Below are 8,036 nucleotides of genomic sequence, written 5' to 3' on the forward strand. Positions count from 1 at the left end.
ACATTTCATTCTTAAAAAAAAAATTCTCTTCTTCCTGTTATTGGTAGTTCTGAACGTTAGATATTTTTTCCCCCACGGGGTCAACAGGTACCTAAGTATATGATTGCAAGTGGAAAGATAGGGGACAGAAATAAAATATTGGCAGTTTTTCCATTTTCATTTGTGTGTGAATTCTTAACATAAATGCGGGGTCATAAAGCATTAATGCAAGTCAAAATGTTTCAGTGGGGCTTCCCTGGTGGCGCAGTTGTTGAGAGTCCGCCTGCCGATGCAGGGGACACGGGTTCGTGCCCCGGTCCGGGAAGATCCCACATGCCGCAGAGCGGCTAGGCCAGTGAGCCATGGCCACTGAGCCTGCACATCCGGAGCCTGTGCTCCGCAACGGGAGAGGCCACAACAGTGAGAGGCTCGCATACCATAAAAAAAAAAAAGAAAAAAAGTTTCAGTGAAGAAGTTCCAGCAGTTCAACTTTATAACAATTATAAATAAACCTGTTAAATTTTTCTGGACAATGCCAGCATTTGGATTTTTTTAAAACAAGTAAATTTCTTACTGACTGAAACTAAATGGTGTTTGTAGCATTTTTATCATACAGTAGATTCCATCCATTCACTATACTTTTCTGAGTTGTCCTACATGCAAGTACATGTTTTTATTGTTGTCTGTCTTCTGTGCTGCTCCTGTAAGTTTGCTATTAAAATACATTAAACTATATTAAAAAAAAAAGGTACCCATCATGCACCGATGCCATGACACTTCTGATCTAAGCTAAATAAAGACAAAAAGGCCTCCTCCCCTCGGGAATATGGAGCTGGGATGAAAATCAGGGAATATGACCCCCAAACTCCTCCTTCCCTAGTGAATATTCCGCCCCTTCATTTGTATGCCCCTCATAACTGGCTTGCCAAAGAAGCCCAGGGCAGCAACTCCTCACTGTCTGCCTGCTCTCCTTCTGAGAGTGTATTCTTGCTTAAATAAAATCTCACTTTACTTTCTTAACCTCCCTGCTTCATCTCCGAATTCTTTTGTGATGAGACAAGAACCTTAAATTCACCGGGACCAAATGCAGCCTTGACAGACAATAGTGCAGGAGGATTACAGATTATGCATACATTCCCCACATATGTGGTGACCCAGCATTCTACCTCATGCCATGAGCTGCATGGTTCCAAAGAGAGCAGCTATGGTGGGTGTTCTGATTCAACATTTTTCTTTTTTGATTTCTGACAGTGTCTCTCTTGAGGGGCCAGTTTACAGTTTGGTTCTCAGAGTCTTTTCCCAAGGAATGTTCAGTCTGATGTCTGCGTCTTCCTTTTCCATCAAATTTCAGTTATCTTCTTCCTCTAATAAATCGCATGTGTAAACAATTCCAGGGTTCTGTTTGTTTCCTAAAAAGCATAAAATAAATAAAACAGTGACAACACACTCATCTTCATCCTTACTAACTTATTACAATCTTCTTTCTTTAATTAACCTCTTAGAAACGAATCTATGGGCTTCCCTGGTGGCGCAGTGGTTGAGGGTCCGCCTGCCGATGCAGGGGACACTGGTTCGTGCCCCGGTCCGGGAGGATCCCACATGCCGCGGAGCGGCTGGGCCCGTGAGCCATGGCCGCTGAGCCAGCGCGTCCGGAGCCTGTGCTCCGCAGCGGGAGAGGCCACAGCAGTGAGAGGCCCGCGTACAGAAAAAAAAAAAAAAAAAAATCTAGGTGCCCTGAATGAAATATGTATTTTTGAAGTTTACTTTCTGTGTTCAGGGTATTTTGAGGATGTTTGTTTTGTTATGATCATGATTTTTCAATGAGAAAAAAGGAAAAAGAAGAAAAATTCCTCACAATATTTCATCTTGAACTTTTACAGTTTTCCCTTTGTACGTGTATTTCCATCAAGAAATAAATAAAATATTTAAATAATGACGTTTTGTTACTTTTCTATGTGTTACTTTAATTAAAGTAGGATCCCAGGACAAAGCCAGGAGCTCTTCTGATCTTTGCTGGTCACTAAACTAGCCCAGGGATTGGGGCATCAGGAGTCTGAATATGGGGAGGGGCCAGGAGTGGTGGTAGATGAGGGGCGCAGGTAATGGAGAGGAATTGAAACTGAAGATGGAAAAGCAGCTCCTTAGCTAGACCCAGAAGGAAAATTATCCAATAGGAAGGCTTCTAGCTGAACCAGAATCCAGAGCCACATTCGTCTTGGTCCCAGATTTGAAGGCTGACTTTGAGACCAACAATTGGAACTCCTTTGCCACTGGCCACTCTGACCACCCATCTCAGACACACACCAAGCCTAGGGCTAGGAAGGGCACCTGCCCACACACCAAGAGGAGGAAAGAGCTTCTGGAAGTCCATGCTAGCATGACGCTTGCAAAAGTCAGGATCAGAGATCTGTCCCCTACCCCTTTTCATTTGCAGACTACTAATTGGATGCAAATCATTAAGAAGCCAGAGGAATGAGGTAGAGATGCCAGAACACCTGGAAGATCTCAGAAAGGCCCCTGAGGAGGGCTAGGACCCTAGGAGGTACAGGAAGACTTAGTTGGGGTAGATCCCAGACCCAGTGACGTTCTCAGAGATCCTGTCTGCCGGATCTCCTAGACGACGAGTGCACGTCTGCAAATTTGACAAGCAGCCACCTGGCCACCTCCGTGTGCACAGGGGACTCCACCACCCTCCTCACGCCCAGGAAAGTGAGAGCACCAGCCATCTCCACCCCTGCACCTCTTCCATCGCCAACAGTCAAAGTAGGAATAGACCTGAGAAAGAATAATTTCGCATTTATGGACAATTTTATTAAAAGAGCAGAAAAAATGGGTACACATTGTTTGAAGACACAATGTCGCTCATCGTGTGAGCAAATGGAGGGATGTTGCTGCAACTTCCATAGCCGAGGACCACCCAATGAAGGGTTTCAGCGGAAATCTCACGCTCCTAAGCGCCGAAGATGGAGGCAGCCCGTATTCTTACAGGTCTCAGCTCGTCGGATCCGCTGCTACCAGCACTGGGACGTGCGGTGGTGGCTCCCGGGGCAGGAGCCAGGCGATGCTCCGAGGGGTCCCCGCCGTCAGGGTGCTAGGGCTCCACTCGTTCATCCTAGGAAGCAGCGTCACCTGCTGAGGGAGGCTGCCTGGCTGTGGCTGCGGAGCTCCTCGTCATCGGCGGCCACCTCTCCCGGGGGCTCCTCTGGCGCCTGGTGGGTCGCGGGCATCCCGTCCTGGGCTGGCGGTTCTGCGCCCCGCCTGGAGATGGTCTGGTTTCTGAACCCTAACGCAGAGGCTCGCAGAGACTGGAAAGCAGTTTGCAGTTTAAATCCAGGTGATCCCAAGAGAGGTGGCTCGGGCGGGGTCCAGAATCTGTCGATCTTTAGGCTGGGGGCGTCTTTGGCGCTGGCGACTCTTTTGCGCAACCCCAGGCCCGCTGCTCACCACCGGGAAGTTCTATTCCAGCACGTAGCTCTCAGACCAGCTGACACAGAGCACCATGCTAGCAGTGCTGGAGTAGAGACTGAAGCGCAGGTCCCTCTGCCCAGGGGAATGGCCGTGGAGGGGACGCCTAAAGGATAGTCTGGGATGTGGGAACCAGGAGGATTGGGGTTTCGGCTTCTGATCCTATCCCACGGTGAGCCAGCTCTCTTGGGACCTCCAGTGAGAATTGCTTTCCAGTCTCTGGGCTTGTGCATTGCAACTGTCGGCGACACAGACCCAGATCGCAGCGCATCCAGTGGCGGGGCGCAGAGACGGCCTGGGGCCGACCCCTGCGGCCCGTAAGGATCCATAAGAGGCGACCCCAGGAGAGGCGGACGCCGCGGAGACCCGTTGATGACGGATCTCAGAACCTTTCCAGGCGGGGTCGCCCGGCTCCGGGGGCTGAGCACTGGAGCCTGAGATCTCTCCTGGTGTGGACACTTCTAAGCCTCATAGCTCAGCTCCTGCCCGCAAGGAGACACCATCACCCGGCCCAGTGCTGCGGGAAGCGGAGCCTGTGCCTCCGCAGTCTGTGCTCCTAGGAGCCCTGAGACTTCCGCTGAGACCATTCATTGGACAATGCCTCTGGTTTTACTCACACGGGATGGGAGGGCTCAACAGAATAGGCTTGTGGAATAGATAGAAACAGCGGACAAAGAGAAACCAGAAGGCTGCTAAACTTTGGAATCCTAGGAACAAGAACAAGCTAGCACAAAGAAAAGAAAATTCCAGGAAAAAAAAATTTAAATTTAAGATCAGAGTATAGGAAGGTTTGAGAATATGAAAGAGAAGGGTTGAGAGTAAATAGTGTAGAACAGGGAGAAGGCAAGAAAAAAAATAGCATGTAAATGGAGCTTGTAGACTGAAAAAAATGCACAACATAAAAGTTGAAAAAAAAAAGTTGAGAATTATGTTCTATTCAGTGGACTTTCTGAGGACTTCAAGCTGGAGAGGCAGCCTCTCAAATAGCTCTGAGGGACCGCTCCAGAGAAGTAAGGAAAGAGCCGGGATATATGAGTTTTGCAACGAAAACCAGGTAGTCGGAACATCACAAGATTACTGTTAATTTTTAGAAAACCGATTTCTCAAGTTAGTGAATTTACCGCTTTTCTATGTATGGAAGATGCAAGAGTCGGGGCTCATTGGAAACATTTCTTTGATGTGCACCTTAGCTATCTAAGGCCAGTATCCTGTTCTTTCCCATCTTGAGTTCCCTCAGGACTCACCGTCTGGGGTGGCTGTAGTGCCTGATGGCTCGACGGCCCCAGCATCCTTTGTTTGCTGTTAGGGTAGGCAACATTTTTCATCCACAGGCTGTGATGAAAGAAATTGAACAATAGGAACCGAATATCATGTGTCTCTGATGTGGTAACTGTTGAAAATTAGATTGTGTCAATTCATATTTTTTTTCGAGTGGTAGATTTGTCAGTTTAATGCATTATTGTAAACAAGTAATAAATGTAAATGTATGCACCATTAGGGAAAATGTGTCTTTAACAAAAGATTAGGATTACTCTGTTGCTCAATATCATGTTTCTAATGGGGGAAAAAAAGGAAAACCTCTAAGTATTCTGTAACATTTTTAAAAATTTATTTATTTTATTTTATTTATTTTTGGCTGCTTTGGGTCTTCATTGCTGTGCGCGGGCTTTCTCTAGTTGCGGTGCTTGGGCTTCTCATTGTGGTGGCTTCTCTTGTTGCGGAGCACGGGCTCTAGGCCCATGGGCTTCAGTAGTTGTGGCACATGGGCTCAGTAGTTGTGGCACATGGGCTTAGTTGCTCCGTGTCATGTGGGATCTTCCCAGATCAGGGATCGAACCCGTGTCCCCTGCATTGGCAGGCATATTCGTAACCACTGCGCCACCAGTGAAGTCCCTTTTGTAATACTTTTTCTCTGAAAACATTATGGGTCAAGGAAAAAAAATGTGAATGGAGGGGAAATTTGGCAACTGTGTGTTTGGTAGGCGACACTGTAGTCATTTAAGGATGTTTTATTCTATTTCCTCACATCTTACTTTCTTGCAACTTTGTAAAGATAGATGAGGCAACTCTCTGAGCCATAGTTTCCCACTGAGGATGTGAAGTACTTTGCACAGCTCCTACCTCAGGAGCTCACAGTTAATGATATGGTTTTCTTATTCTTTAGCATTTTACCACTTGTTGTCCTTGCCCTGGGCTTCTGTTCCCAGTTGTACAAACAAAACTGAATGTAAATTCAGAGCGGAAAAAGAAAAAGATGAACACAAATGTTAATCTTTGCTCTCTCTCCCCTTAAAAAAAAAAAACCCTAATAAAAGTTAAAAGATCAAGAAGAAGTGGGGGAATAATTTAAATTTTTTACAAAAGGTTAAATTCCATAAATAGAAAAAGTTCTTTCAAACAAATAAGAGAGATGTGATTGGGCTCATTAAATTTTTAAAAAATGCAAATTAAAACAATGAGATATAATTTAGACTAATATATGCTAATATGTGAAACTTTTCATTATAACCAACGTTGGTGAACTAGTAACTCCCAAACACTACTGGTAGGAATGAATTTGATAGGATCTTTAGAATCGTAATATGGCAACATGCATTAAACATTTCAACATCAATACTCTTTTGACTGGAAATTTCGTTTCTTGTATAAGCAAGAAATATTTAAAAACAAACGTGTTTTTCAGTAAAGGACTGAGAAAAATAAATCATGATGCATCCGCACAGTCTAAACGTATGCAGTCCTTAAAAAATAGAATGGATGCATTATTTTGAAAATACATCCCAGAGGTTATCATTATAGTATGGGGTCCTCAGCTCTGGACAGGCTGGTGGCCGTAGCACCAGGGTTTGGAAGGCATGGTCTGAGTGGGAGGGGAGAGCACTGGGGTTCCCATACCCAGCTACGAATAGAGAACAGAATTCCAGGACCCCTGCCTCCGTGAGCACTGTCTCTCGGTTCTGAGTCCAAATGGGAAATTCTGGCATTTCTCCATCACATGCAGCTACTTTGTATGCAGCACTCTCCTGTGCTGGAGCTGAATTAGGCTCAGACGGGAGCGCCAAGACAAGACTCGGCCCCAGAGCCCCGAGCACCTTGGAACCAAGCCCAGCCCAGCTGACCCCCGCAGGAGAGAGGGACCCGGCCGAGGAACTCGACAGCCCCGTGCTCCAGCAGCTTCCCTTGGCCAGGCCTGCCAGACCCGGCGGCGACAGACAGCAGGACATCGAGACTCCTGACAGCGGGCCCCCTTCTGAGAGCCGCCCTCCTCCAGTCCCCGCTTGGTGGAGCCACGAGCGTCTCCTCTCGGGCTGCTTGAAGCGGTTTGGTCGCAAGCTGCGGCTGCTGCAGGTCCATCTTCGGCTCCTAGGAACCCTGAGATTGCAGCCGGAGTTTTGGGCACTTGCCCCGTGAAAAGATTCTGGGTTACAAAACCTGCCCTCTTGCATGGAATAAAAATGCAGTAAGACCTAACTTCCGAGTTCGTTATCAATGTTTGCTTCTCTTTCCCCTTGAGTTTCTCGTTGCAGTTCTGGTCGCTTAGCACTTGCAACTTGCTTGTTGGACAGCGAGCGTAGGGAAAAAAAAAAACTGATATATCCGCTATTTCGCCCAGCTGGTCGTTTGCCCGTGGCAGTACCGCCCGTGTTGCGGAGCCGGAGATTGCTCGCCGGCTGGCAACAGCGGTAGTCGCCTCCTGCGGGCGCTCGCTCCTTCCCGGTACTTTTAAGCGTCCGGGGACTGTTTTCTGGGTCGAGCCTCTGATTGGTGCACCGGGAGGGCGGGTTCCCCGTCCATCCGGAAGTGCTTCCGAAGGAGCGCGCCAAACCCGGTCGTGTTTCTGGGCCGCAGGCGGGTTGACTCTTTCTCGCCGGCAGCACAGCTACTTGAGCAGCCCCGGGTGTTTTCCTTGGCAAAAGCGGTAAGCTGCACCGAAACCGCTGGTTTCTCACCCTCTAGTTCCATCGGAGTGCGGGGCGTGGCGAAGCTCTCCGCTGCAGAACCCCTAAATTCGGCCAGGAGCTAACTGGGTCCTAGCATCGCCGCAGCCCCGCCTTACCACGCCTATCTCATAGTCGTATCCCTTGGGGGTGGTACGGAGCCCCTGTTCCCGTTGGCACTTTCCGCGGTTGTTCTGAGCCCGAGGGTTTTCTCTCACAGAACGCGTTTGCCTAGATGTGATTACGGTGAAAATAAGGACCTTTTTTTAACCTTTGAAATTTTGGTAATTACTTTGGGGGTGTCCAGACTGCACGGTTTGATTATAAGTGATTACCTTGTTCCATTTCCAAAGAATGACATTCTTTAATTCCTATCAGAGGCATTTTCAAGAAATAACATAAATTTAAGTGTTGCTTATGTTTATGAGATAACGTAGATTTAATTTTGGTTAGGCGGCCTAAACGGTTTGGTTGGCTCTAGTTATTTTGAAGCATGGTGGATTGTACATTCATTTACCGTTCTTCATTAAAGGTACTGAAGTTTTAAAATTTTGTATTGTTTTATGTACACCTTTAAGTAATTAATTTTCAGTATATTAGCTTATTTGGAAATGATTTAGATATTCAAGGAACATCCGTCATTTAACTTTGTAT

The sequence above is a fragment of the Orcinus orca genome, chromosome 3 (assembly GCF_937001465.1).
Source record: "Orcinus orca chromosome 3, mOrcOrc1.1, whole genome shotgun sequence".
NCBI lineage: Eukaryota > Metazoa > Chordata > Mammalia > Artiodactyla > Delphinidae > Orcinus > Orcinus orca.